Source organism: Triturus cristatus, chromosome 12 (assembly GCF_964204655.1).
Source record: "Triturus cristatus chromosome 12, aTriCri1.1, whole genome shotgun sequence".
NCBI classification, from domain to species: Eukaryota; Metazoa; Chordata; class Amphibia; order Caudata; family Salamandridae; genus Triturus; species Triturus cristatus.
In genome coordinates, this window is record NC_140595.1 from 805751255 (window position 1) to 805769090 (window position 17836).

The following is a 17836-nucleotide window of genomic DNA, read 5'->3' on the forward strand; positions in this document are numbered from 1 at the left end:
TCACCACGGGAGGACCGGAAGGGGATTGGCGCTGCCTGCACCGGCCGCACGCGCCACCACTGGGCACGCAAAAGTTCCAGGTACCGTGCATGCGCGGCCAGCCCTCGCCCTACCAGGTCTCCTCTGCCCTCGAGACTGCTCACTACCTGGAATAAATTATATCCCTGCGTTTGAATAGCGTGCAGGGTTTTAGTAGTGGTAGAACTGTCTGGCAGTGCTGAAGTGCTGGAAAGTGCCAAACATCAAAACGTGAATAAACGTTGCACCGTCCAGTGAACCAAGAAGAGAGTGGAACCTGGCCACCATTTAATGAAACTGGAAGATACCTTATTAAATAGTCAGCTCAGTCACATTAAAATGTAGATTCCTTTGCATATGTGCTGGTTTGTTTCACATTTAAACTTTGTCTCCCTTGCTCTCTAATTCAGCCCATTTGAATTCCTCTTTGTGTCTGATGCAAATAGGCGAGTAATGAGCAGACATCTAGCAGTGCATGTTTGACGTTGGATGCTACATGGTGCTGTGGGCAATAAGCTCGTCTCATTTTGTTCACATCACATTTGGGATCACATTAAAGTTTCCAATTCAGAAGAGTTCATAGGTGCCTCTCATTTGTTGTTGCTGTGATTGTCTTGAAATATATCATCCATGCACAACAAAAACCTCATTTAAATTGTGAATTAGATACTAAATTAAAATACCTCGTTAATGACCTTCATAAAAAGAGTGGAAGAGGCAACAGCCACTTCATCAGAGAGCCCAGACATAAAACATTGCTGTGCGGGTTTATTATTGAATGACTCCGGTCTCCGGCATCATTTTGTTTTTTCATTGGATTAAATAACTCCCAGAAACATCAATAGTTTAAAAGATTAACATTGCTATTGTTTTATTTGTTTGAGCACTTTCCAAATAAAGAAAATGCATCTCTCTCGTTGATGATGGCTATTTACCTACTTTTGTGAGTAAACCTATTAGCATGCAGTGAAATAGTTGTTTATTTGTATGGTCTCTTTCATGCTCTTTCTCCATCACTGCCCTTAAAGAGGGGGTAATTCCCAGCATCCTGTCGGTGTGACCAGGGTGATAGTAGGTGTTTACTGGAGAGCACAGTGACCACCAGGCTCCTTTCATAGTCCCTATCTTGTCCCCAACTTTCCCATCTCCTGCTCCATCTTTGCATCTCTCCATCTCCACAGCCTCTCCCCCCTTGCACTTTAATATGATCGTGTGGTGGCATACCACACTACGCGAGTATGACTGTTCACGGCTAATTAGCAGAGGTCTAACTGCAGTTAGGATTTTTGGAATCATTATACTCACCAACCTGGAAGCAAGGTGAAACAACAAATGTGACTGGACAGGACATGGCCAAGAAAAACAAACCATACTGCATACTGAACAACCCTTATGGACAATCTGTCTTAGTCACTATAGTTGACATAATTATATCTGATCATGTAGTAATAAAGTAACAAGCATTTGCAATGCAATAGGTCTCGCAATATAAAAGTGTGAGCAGTTGGCATTGCTAATAATAATGCAACACTAGCTATTGGCATTGTAAATGATGCCATTTATTTATGTGTTTGTTTTATAAAATAGATAAAAAAGGCATTGTCATGAACAATGACAATAGCTGAAACTTTTGCAAATGCGAGGCCTATTGCATTGTAAATGCTTGTTTCTGATGTAGCTTATTTGAAACTGACTGGACCATGGCCGCAGAGAGATGTGTTCAGCATTTTGAAGGAATGTACAGTGGTGATGACTTAGAAGGGGCTGAGGTACAATGGGATACAAGCTCAGCTAGCACACCACTTCACTTCAGTACAACCGAGGTTCACAAAGCTATCCAGGCCACATCTGGGGGGAAAGTGCCGGGCCCAGATGGGGTCCCTTCGGACCTGTATAAGGCCGACCCTGTGGTCTGGGCGAGGATATTGAAACAGGTTTTTAATGCGGCTTGAAAGTGTGGTTTTCCTCCTTCCTGGACCAAGGCTATTCTTATACCTATTTTTGAAAAGGGCTCAACCTATCGACCTATTTTGCTTCTAGACGTGGGTGCCAAAATCATGGGAAAAGTGATTTTGGGTTGACTAACACTGTGGCAAGATAATTTTAATGTTATTTCTGACCTACAGTATGGTTTTAGGCAAGGCAAAGGGATGCTCTATCAATTATTAGCCTGCACCTGGTGGTCAGCAAATACACAATTGCCAAGGAGGGTACATTACATATGGCTTTTATGGACCTAATGTCAACGTTCGACCGTGTAATAGATCCAAACTGTAGCTGACTCTCTGGGATTGGGTCTGGACACAGACCTGGTGGCCTTCATACATGCCGTCCACAATAACACTTCTACAGTTGTGAGATTTAACGAGGATGGTGGCGTGAAGAACTCTTGGGAGGTCAGGAGAGGGGTGAGGCAGGGGTGCATTTTGGCTCCGCTGCTGTTTACGCATCACATCAATAAGCTAGGGCACCACCTCATATCTCTCTGTAAAGACATTCCTAGAGCTGGTTCTAAAAGGATCCCTGCACTCCTGCACGCAGACGACGCGATGTTATTTGCTAGAACTGCTGTAATCTTCCAAAACCTTTAAATGTTTTTATAGAATTTATGGACGCACTCGAACTAGCCACTAACTTTTCAGAATACCACGCCATGACGATAGGTATCCAGAAGGCCGCTATGTGCAAGTTCTTTTGCAGGGTGGCAGAACTAACAAAAGTGTCAACCTTCCCTTATCTGGGGGTGTTGTTCGACGACCGAGGGACGTGGGCTGTGCAAAGATTAGATAAAAAGAACGTCTTGGCAAGGGCAGCAGGGGCTACTATCGACTCTGCAAAAAGGCTGGGGTCAAAGCCAGTTCCTGCCCTGCTCAAGGTGTGTAGAGAAAAATATATCCCTATGGCCACGTACGCGTGTGATGTATGGGGATTCAAAGATATGAGGGACATTCAGGGAGCAGAAAACAAATACATGTGTAGATTTCTTGCCATCCCCCCCCACCACTCCAGATTTAATTTTGGATGAGGAGTTTGGATTGAGGTATATTTCTGAACTTATTGCTGTTGTGCCCCTGCTGTGTTGGGTGAAAATTTGGTCCAGATCCCACCACTACCCTAAACCAACTTGTCGTAGCAGACTGTATTGCATACGAGGGGGCCCTGTGTATCCCCTGGTTAAAGTATATTATAGAGCAAATGAAATGGCTAGGCTGCCCCAACCTGTACTCCAATCCCAGGCCTTTAGGCCCGGCAGCTATCAGGGATATCAAACATCAGTTTTTGGCCAAGCAGCAGGGGCTCAGGGAGGGTAAGTGTAAGACCTGGGGTCACCAAGCCCTAAGGGGGTAACGTGACTCGAGCGGCTGGGCACCCAAAGGCTTCTGTGTAAAGCGACCATACAACACACGCAACCTCTGAAGCAGGGAACGCACACAATAAGGGACGCCACACCGTAGGGTTTATGCAATAACTCAAGTTTATCCAAGCAGATAGGCCTAAAAACAGTTCAGTGTAGGTAAATGCAATTCATCAGATGTAAATGCAGTTCATTATATGTAAATGCAATTCACTTAGATGTAAATGCAGTTCATTATATCAATTAGCATCTGTTGCACTATATTCACCAGCAATTCCCTCTGAGGCCCTAGGCCACACTCATTTAGCTTGACATCCGTTGTACGGACTGGGAATCGTTGCGCCACACCTGGGGTCTAGTGGGGGCTCAGGGCCAACCTCTCGGGCTTCCCGCCCCTCTGGTACCCTTCGTGCCTCAGTGGGCGGTCACCGCGCTGCTCGCGATAACTGCACCGTGAATCCTTGTGAGCAGAGCCTGCGGACATAGCGTCACGCGTAATAAGTACGCATCGAACACTTCTGAGCAAAGCCTACCAACACAGCATTACTCGTAATAATTGGGCATTAAACACTTCAGAGCAAAGCCTATGAACACAGCGTTACTCGTAATAATTGGACATTAAACACTTCAGAGCAAAGCCTACAAACACAGCGTTACTCGTAATAATTGGACATTAAACACTTCAGAGCAAAGCCTGCGAACATAGCGTTAATCGCAATAATGGAGCATTGATCACTTCAGAGCAAAGCCTGCGAACATAGCGCTAATCGCAATAATGGAGCATGGATCACTTCAGAGCAAAGCCTGCGAACATAGCGTTAATCGCAATAATGGAGCATTGATCACTTCAGAGCAAAGCCTGCGAACATAGCGTTAATCGCAATAATGGAGCATTGATCACTTCAGAGCAAAGCCTGCGAACATAGCGTTACTCGCATTAATCAAGCTTCAAGAGGGGCAATCCCTCTGCGGGGTGTCAAAGTTTTGAATGGACGGGGGTACTCCCACAGAGGGGAACCAGGGTCTCAGGGTGCGGTGCTGCTCCCAGCCTGTAGGGGGCGCACCGGGTCCGGCCCAAGCCTCCCGGGCTTACCTTGATCTCGACGTCTTGAGGCGTCCCCACCAGCTCCGAACTCCGCAGTCTGTCCTTCCGCGACGGGGCAGGCTACGGCCCCCACACACCTTCACCAGCCGCTGCGACTGCAGCGACGGGGCCCCGGGCTTCTCCGCGGGCCTCGACACAATGAGGGTTGATGATGCACACTTCAGGCTTCCGGGCCACAGCGGTGAGCGCGCTCTGGTCTCCGCCCTCCAGGGGGGGGTCAAATTAAGCGGGAGAGCTCCGCGCTCAACGGAGATGGATGCCGGGGATCCCAGGCCAGGTCAGGCAGTGCAGGGGTCTCAGCGCTGGTACCTGGTTGATCCCAAGCACTTCTGCAATCAGCTTTGGCATAAAGTTTCAGCTGGCAGTTCTGGCATGCAGTCTCAGCATTCAGTTTCAGCATGTCGTCGTGACATGAGGTTTCAGCATTCAGTTTCTGCATTCAGTTTCAGCATGTCGTCGTGACATGAGGTTTCGGCATTCAGTCTCTGCATTCAGTTGCTACCTGAATTCTTGATGGCGCAGATGTCTCTGGCGCCCTTGGGGGGTTCTGTTCCTGGGGGGTAGGAATTGAGTTGGCGACTAGGTCCTTCCTAGTCAGGCTGGGCAGAGGTTCCCTGGGTCCTCCTACTGTTGGGCAAGATCAGTGGGCTTTACAGGATCCCTCACTCACTTAAGAGGCAGCACCTAAATCCTGTCACTCTCAGAGGCATAAGTCCCTGGCTAGGCGCTACCGCCTAAAACTCCTGTGTGGATTCTCCAGCTCTGCTTTACCCCGCTGGCCAACTAACTAGAAAAAGTTCCCTCTCTCCCTTAAGTAGCCCTAGGTCAGGTGACCTCTAGCCAAGGCGGCAAAAGTAAAACCACACCTCCCTTCTAGAAGGTTCCAGCACATTCCAGGAGCTTCCCCATTCTATCTATGGGACAAAAAAGGCGGGCTGGTGTTGCAACATTGTTGTGGGGTTCCAGCCAGCTCCTGGCAGCTAGGGTGCTACTAGTGAAGACCACTCCGCAGTAGCAGGGGCCTGTGGCAGCCATCTTGGGAGAAGGGAGCACCTGCACCTTAACACTGATTGGCAATGAAAAGGCGCCCGGAGACCTAAGTCCAACATAAAAATGAGGGTGGAAAAAATGAGGCGCGATCAAAAATAGATGGGGAGACTACCCTAGGGCTGACAGGTCCAACACGCGTCCCCCCCAGCCGAAAGAGGGGAGAGCTACCCAACCTCTAGGGAGTTCTCATCGCTAAGGCAGAAAACCCTGTAGAGACCGTCAGCATTGGCGTGGTCAACTCCGGGCCGATGCTCCACCCGAAAATCCATCCCCTGTAGGGAAATGGACCACCTCAACAACTTGGGGTTTTCGCCTCTCATCTGCATGAGCCAGCGAAGGGGGCGGTGGTCGGTCTGAATGAGGAAGTGAGTTCCAAAGAGGTATGGCCTCAACTTCTTCAGCGCCCAGACCACCGCGAAGGCTTCTCTCTCAATGGTGCTCCATCGCCGTTCCCGAGGGAGGAGTCTTCTGGAGATGAAGGCCACTGGTTGATCTTAGCCCTCGGTGTTGAGTTGCGAGAGCACCGCACCTATGCCGTGCTCTGAGGCGTCGGTCTGTACAATGAACTACTTACTAAAATCTGGTGTTGCTAGTACTGGAGCGGTACACATCGCATGTTTCAGCGTGTCAAATGCCTCCTGGCAAGCAGCTGTCCATATAACCTTGCGAGGTTGCTTCTTTGAGGTCAACTCTGTCAAGGGGGTAACGATGGTACCATATCCCTTGACAAACCGGCGGTAATACCCAGTGAGGCCGAGAAAGGCTCGAACCTCTGTTTGGGTCTTGGGGGGCTCCCAAGCCAAGATGGTCTCTATTTTGGCCTGGAGGGGTTGCACCTTACCTCCGCCCACCAGGTGTCCCAGGTACACGACAGATCCCTGTCCAATCTGGCACTTGCTGGCTTTAATGGTTAGGCCAGTGCGTTGCCGCGCCTGCAATACCTCCTGGAGGTGCTGCAGATGGTCCTCCCAGGTGCTGCTGAAGACAGCTATGTCATCCAGGTAGGCCGCTGAGAAGGACTCCAGACCAGATAGTACCTGATTCACTAACCGCTGGAATGTGGCCGGAGCATTTTTGAGCCCGAAGGGCATCACTCGGAACTGAAAGTGGCCCTCGGGGGTGGAGAATGCTGTCTTCTCCCTTGCTCCATCGGCCATGGCAATCTGCCAATATCCGGATGTCAGGTCAATGGTGCTGAGGTACCGGGCTGCTCCCAGCTGGTCCACCAGCTCGTCTGCTCGTGGGATGGGATGAGCATCTGTCTTCGTGACAGAGTTCAACCCCCTGTAGTCCACACAAAACCGAAGTTCCGGTGTGGTACCCGGTGGGGCCGCTTTCGGCACCAACACCACCGGACTAGCCCACGGGCTGCTGGAAGGTTCTATCACCCCCAGCTCCAACATCTTGGTTACCTCACGCTGGATGCTATCCTTCATTCGGTCAGAGAGCCGGTAAGACTTGTTCTTCACCGGGGAGCTGTCCCCTGTGTCCACATCATGGGTACACAGATGAGTGATTCCAGGCGTGAGGGAGAACAACGAGGCGAACTGTCCCAGGACATGCCGGCAGTCCCTCTGTTGCTCTGGGGTCAAGGATGGGGAAAGGACTACACCTTCCACCGAACCATCCTTCTCCTGTACCGCTAGAAGGTCAGGAAGAGCTTCACTCTCTTCCTCTTCGCTCCCATCCGTCACCATAGGGGAGAGCAAGCTCTGATCGCTCATGGTACGGCTTCAGGCGGTTGACGTGGAATACCCTCTGGGGCTGTCGGGGGGTCTTTAGATCCACTACGTATGTGGTCTGGCCTCGTCGCTCCACAATGTCATACGGGCCATTCCACCGGTCCTGGAGGGCACAAAGCTCCCCAGGTTCCATGACCCACAACTTCTGTCCAACGTCCAACTCGACCGTCCGAGCGTTGCGGTCGTACCACTCCTTCATAACGGTCTGGCTAGCCTCTAGGTTCTCTGAGGCCGCCTTCCACAGCTTGGCCATCTGGCTGCGGAACGCCAGCATGTAGCTGACAATGTCACGGGGAAGCTTCTGCGAAGTCTTCTCCCACCCCTCCTTTACTAAACTGAGGGGACCCCTAACGGGATGGCCATAGAGCAACTCGAACGGGCGGAACCCGACTCCCTTCTGCGGTACCTCCCGGTAGGAGAACAACAAGCAGGGGAGGAGGACGTCCCATTTACGCCTCAAGCCCTCTGGCAGGCTTCGGATCATTCCCTTCAAGGTTTTGTTGAAGCGCTCTACGAGCCCATTAGTCTGGGGGTGGTAAGGAGTGGAGAACCGGTAGGTCACTCCACACTCCTTCCACATGGCCTGCATATAGGCCGACATGAAATTCGTGCCCCTGTCCGACACCTCGACCTTGGGGAATCCCACTCGGGTAAAAATCCCCAATAGTGCCCACGCCACCACCGGTGCAGTGATGGTCCTCAGAGGAATAGCCTCTGGGTATCTAGTGGCGTGGTCCACCAAGACCAGAATGAACCGGTGTCCCGCTGCAGTCGGAGGGTCCAACGGCCCAACAATGTCTATGCCGACCCTCTCAAAAGGGGTCCCGACCACCAGGAGCGGTTCCAAAGGGACCTTCAATTTAGTCCCAGTCTTGCCACTTGCCTGACAAGAATTACAGGTCTTACAAAAGGTGTCTGAGGCAATCCTCATCCTGGGCCAATAAAAATGTGGGACCAACCGCGCAAAAGTTTTGTCCTGGCCCAGATGTCCGGCTAAGGGTATCTTGTGCGCTAACTCCAGCAGGAAGGCCCGGTAACATTGGGGGACCACTATGGCCCTCGAAGATCCATGTACTGGCACCTTGGGCTCACTGTATAGGAGGCCATCCTCCCAATACACATGATATCCTCCCATCTCCTGACTGGCCACTTGGGCTTTGGCCTGTCGCCGCATGCCTTCAAGCGTGGGGCACGCCCGTTGTGCCTGACAAAATTCCTCCCGGGTAGGTCCTCCTTCCACATGCCAGTCGGCAAGGGTCGGCAAGTCCCCCACGGGAACGACATCCACCTCCGCGGACTCCGGGGGCACCTCTGCGGCCTCCCCATCCATCTCACGGGGCGTGTCCTTTACCACCTTCTTCTTTCCACTCTTGGCATTGGGTTGGGCCATAATTCCAGGCTCCAACCCGGGGTGAGTTCCATGCTGGGCAGCCATGGACCGCGTGACTACGCAAGTCCACCGTGGTAATCCCAGCATCTCGGTATGAGCTCGAAACTCTACACCTCTCCGTTTGGTGTGCTCCAGGTCATTCCCTAGCAAGCACCCCACAGGCAAGGCAGGGCTCACCGCAACTTTTAGTAGGCCTTTGACTCCTCCCCACTCAAATGGAACACGAGCCACTGGATAGTGACTCACACTGCCGTCAGCCAATACGGCCGGATGGAACTCCTCGGGGACTACTTGGTCTGGGGACACCAGCCGCCTCACTACGGTGGTCATGCTGGCACCTGTGTGCCTCAGAGCCTCCACCTCCTCCCCATTAACTCTCACCCTCTGCTGATATTTAGCAGTGTTCGGGGGCAGGGACACTACGGGGACCACCTCTCTATCCCCGAGTGAAACCAGGGTCAGGCCTGTCCACTCCCCTTTCCTATCTAAGGGCAGCTCCACCCCAAGCGCTACACTACTTACCCCGGGGCTCTTCCCGCCCGGTGGGGCTGGGGGTCGCCTGCAACCCTTGGGATCTCCTTTGTAGTGTCCAATCTCCCCACATTCGTAGCACCTCTCAATCCTTGGCTGCAGACTCTGTCAGGGTAAGTGGGTTTTGTGGAATTGGATGAGGGTGGGGTTCCTACTCCCTTCCCAAACCTATTTTGGGGACCTTTCGAGAACTCCACCTTTTTATCCCCCCCTCTTTCTTCTGGGGAAAACCCTGTCCACCTTTCGAGCCATCTCCCCCGGGGCCCTTGTGATACACCCGGGTGCTCACCCAAATATCTGCCTCCTCCGCAAGCTCACAGGGATCCGTTAACTTGCGGTCCACCAGATGCTGGCGCAGCTCCGGAAAGCACTTATCCAAGAGGTGCTCCCTTAAAAAAAGATTGTACAACCCTTGGTAGTCCTGAACCTCGCTGCCACGCACCCAACCATCTAGTGCCTTACGGGCATAGTCAAAAAAATCCACCCACGTCTGTGTGGACAGCTTATGGCTGCCATGGAACTTCTGCCTATGCCTCTCGGGGTTGAGACCAAATTTCTTTAGTAAGGCCTCTTTCATGGGGGCATGCCTGACCTGATCCGCCTTGGCTAAGTATAACAAGGTGTCCCTGACATTGGAAGGTATATAGCGATACAGGCCCCCTCCCCAATAGCTCTCGGGAACACCATGGGCGGTCAAGGCCACTTTGTATGCCTCCAACCATTTGGCAATATCGTCCCCCACTGTGTAGCTGGCAATGACTTCTTTAGGTAAATAAAATTTTGACTCCTGGGAATCTCTTGGTACGCTGCCACCATTGTCCTTATTGGACGCATTTATCTGGAGGGCGCGCAGCTCCAACTCCTTCAGCTGAAGCTCGCGCGCCAGCTTCTTTTCCTCCATTGCCCATCTCTTGTTTTCTCTTTCTCTCTCTCTCTCATGTTCCAATTTCGCTACCTCCCATTTTAACTGCCTCTCCTCCCTCCTGTCCTCATACTCCTTTGGAGACGCGCTCCTACTAGACCCTGTCCTACTACTGGCCCCAGAACGTCTCCCTGGGGGCACATTTTCAGACACATCTACATTGAGTATGTCTAGTACTTCCTGGGCGCTCTCCTCCTGAGGTGCATCTGGCGCCTCCTGTCCCTCATCCTCTCTCCCTTCTGGGTGGGCCTCTACCCATGCCCTTAAGGTGGTACGGAGTTCCGGTCCTTTGGCCCCCTGCACCCCAGGCACCCCCATCCCCTGCCCGAATTCCCTCAGTTGCCTTACAGTGTACCCCTCGAGGTCAGCTAACTGGAACTCCATCGTGACAGGTGGGGACCTAGATACTAAGGAAGAAGAAACGAATTCCTAGGGTATGGGTGACAGTTGCAAGCTAACCAGGATTTTACACCCTCAGACTGGACAGTGGAATCAATACATGCAGCAATAACAGTTGCAGAGCTTAAAACAATAGGCGTTTAATTATGGCGTCCTCCGCTTCACTGGAGGGTGCTGTATGGTCACAGGTCCTTATCCCACCGCTCGCCAACAATGTAAGACCTGGGGTCACCAAGCCCTAAGGGGGTAACATGACTCGAGCTGCTGGGCACCCAAAGGCTTCTGTGTAAAGCGACCATACAACACACGCAACCTCTGAAGCAGGGAACGCACACAATAAGGGACGCCACGCCGTAGGGTTTATGCAATAACTCAAGTTTATCCAAGCAGATAGGCATAAAAACAGTTCAGTGTAGGTAAATGCAATTCATCAGATGTAAATGCAGTTCATTATATGTAAATGCAGTTCACTTAGATGTAAATGCAGTTCATTATATCAATTAGCATCTGTTGCACTATATTCACCAGCAATTCCCTCTGAGGCCCTAGGCCACGCTCGTGTAGCTTGACATCCGTTGTACGGACTGGGAATCGTGGCGCCACACATGGGGTCTAGTGGGGGCTCAGGGCCGACCTCGTGGGCTTCCCGCCCCTCTGGTACCCTTCGTGCCTCAGTGGGCGGTTACCGCGCAACTCGCGATAACTGCACCGTGAATCCTTGTGAGCAGAGCCTGCGGACATAGCGTCACGCGTAATAAGTACGCATCGAACACTTCTGAGCAAAGCCTACCAACACAGCGTTACTCGTAATAATTGGGCATTAAACACTTCAGAGCAAAGCCTATGAACACAGCGTTACTCGTAATAATTGGACATTAAACACTTCAGAGCAAAGCCTACGAACACAGAGTTACTCGTAATAATTGGACATTAAACACTTCAGAGCAAAGCCTGCGAACATAGCGTTAATCGCAATAATGGAGCATTGATCATTTCAGAGCAAAGCCTGCGAACATAGCGCTAATCGCAATAATGGAGCATTGGTCACTTCAGAGCAAAGCCTGCGAACATAGCGTTAATCGCAATAATGGAGCATTGATCACTTCAGAGCAAAGCCTGCGGACATAGCGTTACTCGCATTAATCAAGCTTCAAGTACTTCTGTGCAGTTCGTGGGGCACAACGCTGCTCGACAGTCTCGGGGGCGAGGGGCAATCCCTCGGCGGGGTGTCAAAGTCTTGAATGGACGGGGGGACTCCCACGGAGGGGAACCAGGGTCTCAGGGTGTGGTGCTGCTCCCGGCCTGTAGGGGGCGCACCAGGTCCGGCCCAAGCCTCCCGGGCTTACCTTGATCTCGACATCTTGATGCGTCCCCACCAGCTCCGAACTCCGCAGTCTGTCCTTCCGCGACGGGGCAGGCCACGGCCCCCACACACCTTCACCAGCCGCTGCGACTGCAGCGACGGGGCCCCGGGCTTCTCCGCGGGCCTCGACACGATGAGGGGTGATGATGCACACTTCAGGCTTCCGGGCCGCAGCGGTGAGCGCGCTCTGGTCCCCGCACTCCAGGGGGGGGGGGGTCAAATTAAGCGGGAGAGCTCCGCGCTCAATGGGGATGGATGACGGGGATCCCAGGCCAGGTCAGGGAGCGCAGGGGTCTCAGCGCTGGTACCTGGTTGATCCCGAGCACTTCTGCAATCAGCTTTGGCATAAAGTTTCAGCTGGCAGTTCTGGCATGCAGTCTCAGCATTCAGTTTCAGCATGTCGTCGTGACATGAGGTTTCAGCATTCAGTTTCTGCATTCAGTTTCAGCATGTCGTCGTGACATGAGGTTTCGGCATTCAGTCTCTGCATTCAGTTGCTACCTGAATTCTTGATGGCGCAGATGTCTCTGGCGCCCTTGGGGGGTTCTGTTCCTGGGGGGTAGGGATTGAGTTGGCGACTAGGTCCTTCCTAGTCAGGCTGGGCAGAGGTTCCCTGGGTCCTCCTACTGCTGGGCAAGATCAGTGGGCTTTACAGGATCCCTCACTCACTTAAGAGGCAGCACCTAAATCCTGTCACTCTCAGAGGCATAAGTCCCTGGCTAGGCCCTACCGCCTAAAACTCCTGAGTGGATTCTCCAGCTCTGCTTTACCCCGCTGGCCAACTAACTAGAAAAAGTTCCCTCCCTCACTTAAGTAGCCCTAGGTCAGGTGACCTCTAGCCAAGGCGGCAAAAGTAAAACCACACCTCCCTTCTAGAAGGTTCAGGCACATTCCAGGAGCTTCCCCATTCTACCTATGGGACAAAAAAGGCGGGCTAGTGTTGCAACATTGTTGTGGGGTTCCAGCCAGCTCCTGGCAGCTAGGGTGCTACTAGTGAAGACCACTCCGCAGTAGCAGGGGCCTGTGGCAGCCATCTTGGGAGAAGGGAGCACCTGCACCTTAACACTGATTGGCAATTAAAAGGCGCCCGGAGACCTAAGTCCAACATAAAAATGAGGGTGGAAAAAATGAGGCGCGATCAAAAATAGATGGGGAGACTACCCTAGGGCTGACAGGTCCAACAGTAAGGAATTAGCCAAGCATATTGTGAGAAGGTATCTCACACTGAGTCTGAGCCCACAGGTACAGCCTTACTTGTCACTGGTTACTAATGCGCACCATCGCTTTGTGCTAACCAGATTCCGATTGAATCTGGTACCCTAAAGGCTACACAAAACCTAGTGCATTAAAGCCATGTCCATGTGACAACTTCTCTGTACAGGATAACCTACATTTTATCTTTTTCTGCGATGATTTTTATGACTCCCTGCACAAAAAGTTAATACTTCCACTACTCAGAACTGGCACATTTGTTCAAGTAAGGCCCTCATTACTATACTTACTAATGCTTTCCTCTCCCATGGTCTGTTTTGGGGTTACGAGCTTTATAACAGGGGCCTTAGACCTAGGAAGAGGTTGCCTAGCCAGTAGCTAGGATGCATCTGTCCAATTTGTTTTGGGGATCATATGACCCATTCCGTGCCCGTCACAGTAATTATCCAGCCCATTTACCAAGCTATGGTCACATCACTTTTGCACTTTACCTGTTGAATTTTACTTTTCTCATGGCACTCAGTGTTGGTTCTTAATAATGAGTTTTTATTTTCATTTGTCTGTATAACTAGTCCTACCTATATTTGCCTGTGCGATTCGGATTTTTAAATGTACATGGGGAATCCTTCTAAACTATTGTAATTTTCTTAAATGTTTTAAATGTTTACTTTTATGATTTTAGAGGCCGAATAAAAGTATCTCTGACCTGACATACTGTATGTAGTTTAGGGAAGCCATCCTCCATCTCCAGGCAATCTGTGCGAACAATTATAAACCACCCGATTATAAAAGGGCGTGGGAAATTTCTTTGCAAACAATGTGCTCTGAAAGCATAATGCGGGTGTCAGTGATGACTGTGCTGTGCACCTGCCCACATCCCTGCATGTCCACCATGGTCCACTGTAGTGGTTTCACTGGGTGCACACCCATACTCAGTGAAACTGGGCCTAGTGTCTCTGGACTGGTATTCTCAGGTCGGAGTTTGCAGACCAAGGAATCAGACATTGTAATTCCACACCTGGAAACACTGGGCTATTCAGAATTGCAAGTGGTGGAATTCCATCTGCACTTGCATGAGGGTCCCAGTTTGTTACTTTCTTGCTCATGCTAAGTGAAAGATTTCAGCTGCAAAAAGCTGTCAATAGCTGTAAATTTTGAGATGACTTCTGTGTCAAGCGATCGATTGCTTTCCAAGGCGGTTTTTGTACGTGCCTTTTATGCTGGCATCTACGGGGACATCACTTGAATATCAATTACCTGCTAACTGAATCTATGCATCATTGACATTGAGGGCTGTGTAGTTGTAACAACTTGTTACTGCCTTACAGCCACTAGAGGGCAGCCACGTATAAAGTACAATTTGTACTATGGCTTCTCACTTCAGCGATGATCTAGTGAGTGCCTGTAAACTTTGACATGCGGCGGTTGGCGGAGCTTTTGCTGAACTCATGCTCCAAATTGAGTGGCAAAATGGCAAAACTCTGCAAACTCCACTGGCGGAGAGGAGTTTTCTGCCAACCCCTACATCGAGCATGGGCCTCCATTGTTTGGTAAATCTGGAGAAAAGCAAGGTAGCGCAAGTTGCTGCCTTGCATTATTCTGCCCTGGGAAGGCATATCATGGGTGGAGTGTGTGTGTTCCCACATATCCACCCATGTATTTAGGTGCACTCCCAGATTTACTAAGACTGAAAAACTTGGGAATGTGTCAAAAATGTAATGCCTCCCTGATAGGGGCACAACAAAGAGAAATGTTTTATTTCTCCTTGTTGTTTCCGCTCTCTGAGGAAAATACCTTTAAGGATTGTTTTTGTGTAGGAAGGTTTTGCCTCCAGGCTCTGGATCTTCAGCTGGTAGGCTGTGCTCTCAAGGAGGTCAGTGAAAGTGAAGGGGCGGCTGCAAGAAGAACAACAGCTGTATTTTGGAGTAGGTGAGTCTAAGGAAGACTCTGGTCACTGAGGCCTCAATCAAAGCCAGGAGGGCTCCTAGAGCTTGGGATTGGTGGTGTGTGTTGATGACATGGAGGTAGAGCAGTGGGGAGTTGAGGTAGGAGGTTTCTAGTTGCTTGCACACATTTAGTCTCTGTGATCTGTCCAGCCTGTTGATTGACCAATGCCTTTCTAGAGTAGACCTCTCAGTATTGTGATTTATCCTTGTGACAAAATAAAGAGTCTGTCTTTGTTTTTGTATTGATATTCAGCTCGTTCTTCTGTTTTGCATGTGAGGCCAGTATGTGATTTAAGACAAAGTTTTGAACTCCACTTGCTGAATGAGTTGAACAGGCTGACCTTACTCTGGCAACGGATGAACTAGTGTCTTCCCCACACTGGCACTGACGGTCCAATTTAGACAGAAAAACTAGTGGAAGTATCTGAAAGGAAGACTCAGATAGAAGAACTCATACGTATTACTTTTCATCATCCCACTCTCCATTTCTGGCTCCCTGAACCCCCAAATACACCTAGAAGACAAAGTCATGGCTCTTCCTAGTATGACTGAGCCCTGGGAAAGTGGGGATGCCAGATGCTAATAAGAAGAAAGCATTCCTAACTTGCCCCAGGGGGCAGTGCAATGGCACCATCTTTTTTTTATCTTTTGTTTGATCATCTTACCGAAGAGCCTGAAAACTTTGCCAATAATAGGAGGCTCATGATTAGAACAAAGATCAGAAGTACATTGATCCAGAAGGGCATTGGTTCACATGGATCTTCTTTCTGGACATCCTGCCAGATGTAAATCAGTTGTTTTGGACTGATGCCATGGACGACCAGAGCCTCCTTGAAGGCACATCTGCTGTGCCACAAGTGTTGCATGCCTTTGCTGTACCACCAGCAACGCAGGCCTTCAACGCAGAAGCGGAAATCATGCCGGTATGTCACACCGGCTGCCAAACCCAGGAAGCCAAAGTAGACATCATCCAGCGGAAAGACGGGCATCCAAGTGGAGGCACGATGTAAGACAGGGATGAAGGTCCCTGGTATGATGTACCCACCACCAGATGGGTACATTGGGTATTTGACACTGGGGTACATAGCCTCCGTGATTTTGTACTTTCCGGATCGTTCAGTGTCGGATCTGTTGTGGATGTTGCCGTGGACTGCTGCGGAAACATTCACCGTCTCCTTCAAGAATTTCACCAAGGCGGGGGGGTTCACGTACTCATCGTCATCCCCTGCCAAAAAGAAGAGAAAAGTTAGGATGTTGTTTGACGAAAGTTACGTTTTTATTCTACATTTGCACCTGAACTGTTGATCTCCTGTGACCAAATGTTGTGGAGGACTCTAAGCCAAGACTCAGATTTCCCATGAGAAATCTTCCTGGCAATATTTCCATTGTATTTATTTATGCATTTCAACCAGGAATACTTTTCGTGGGATGCATAAGAGCTTAAACAGAGGGTTGAGACATTAACCATGGTCGTGCGGTGAAGAGGAGATTGACAATAGACAACATTTAAGTAATTTGGAAAAGAACGTATTTAAACTAAAACACTGAAACAGATTATTGTATCTTCTTCTTGCATTTCCTGGGTGAGGACCACCAGGCAACCTTCCAATAGGTTATTGTACCAATTCACTATTCATTCAACCCAGCATCTTGTCCTCAACACATACATACTGTCTTAGAGTCCTGTATAAAAGGACAACACCATGTCATTCCCATGGACATAGGATACTGAGATTGTACCACCCTTGCATTCACAGATGGGGCTCCAAACAATTTTCTAGGCTAGGAATATATGGCCAGGGTTAATACTGCACCTCCCACTGGTGACAACGTTATTACAGAACTGGGCTCATCTCACTAGTAAGTCTGGGCGGTGAACTCTGCTCCGCTCGCAAAGTTTACTCCACGTTAGTTTTTTTTCCTCACTCTCATTCGTCAACGTAAATTTGGTGAACGCGAGCGAGGAAAATCCACCTCCAGGTGAGATTTTTCCTTGTTCGCTATCATCAACATCAAGCTGGCGCGCGGGAGCATAGAAAATCAACATCCCAGCGAGATTTTGCAATGCCGCAGTCAGAGTTCTCATTACGAGAGGTTGCGTATGCACGCAACCGCTCACATTGAGAAACTGTCCATTCACGTTGAGAAAGCTGGGCTCGAGTAAAAATCTACTCAAGAGGCAGAAAGAAAGCAGCGCCCGCTTGCATTGTGCGTGGGAGCATTTGTGATGATTGCACAGTGCGGACAAACACCTGGCACTGAAAATCACCGCGAACGGCATTTATCTAATGCACTCTGCCGCTTGAGGAGCTCTGCGTAGCATGGCGTCCTTTTTTGCACTTTGCGGCGTTTCACGTAGAGAAATTCCACGAACTCCACCTAGCCTTACTCACTAGCAATTAAGTTGAGTTTCCAGGACAATTCACCAATTCTTCTAACAAGTATTCATTTTTCTCTGCCAGGAAATAGACCCTCCTGCAAGCTCACTGAATAGCCCAATATCATAGTTGAAGGGCCTGAATTTCAGCAGGAAGGGAGGTTTAACAATCAAGGGTTAATGTAGACATTCAAATACTAGAAACACATTAATAAGACACAAGTAAGATTGTTCGTATAATGCAATGTGAGTGACATGACTTAAAAAGAAAATACAAAGATTGTTCACGAAAAGGTCCAACACATTGTACCCTCGTTGCATCTATCCCGGTGCTACTGTGCATTGCAGCACAATCCAAGTATGCATCTTAAACAAGGGCACATGGAGCACATGGCTTTTTTCGTAGTTTTTTTCTAATGTATTTAT

At 50.0% G+C, this 17836-nt stretch overlaps 1 pseudogene across 1 annotated transcript in view; it reads right to left on the bottom strand.

The window, feature by feature from the left end:
• Window positions 1-3475: 3475 nt before the first annotated feature.
• LOC146782918 (UDP-GlcNAc:betaGal beta-1,3-N-acetylglucosaminyltransferase 7-like) overlaps window positions 3476-17836 on the bottom strand; it is a 72730-nt pseudogene continuing 58369 nt past the window's right edge. Inside the window, exon 3 of the transcript XR_014972309.1 lies at window positions 3476-16258. The product of XR_014972309.1 is annotated as a UDP-GlcNAc:betaGal beta-1,3-N-acetylglucosaminyltransferase 7-like (transcript). The remainder of the gene's footprint in view (window positions 16259-17836) is intronic.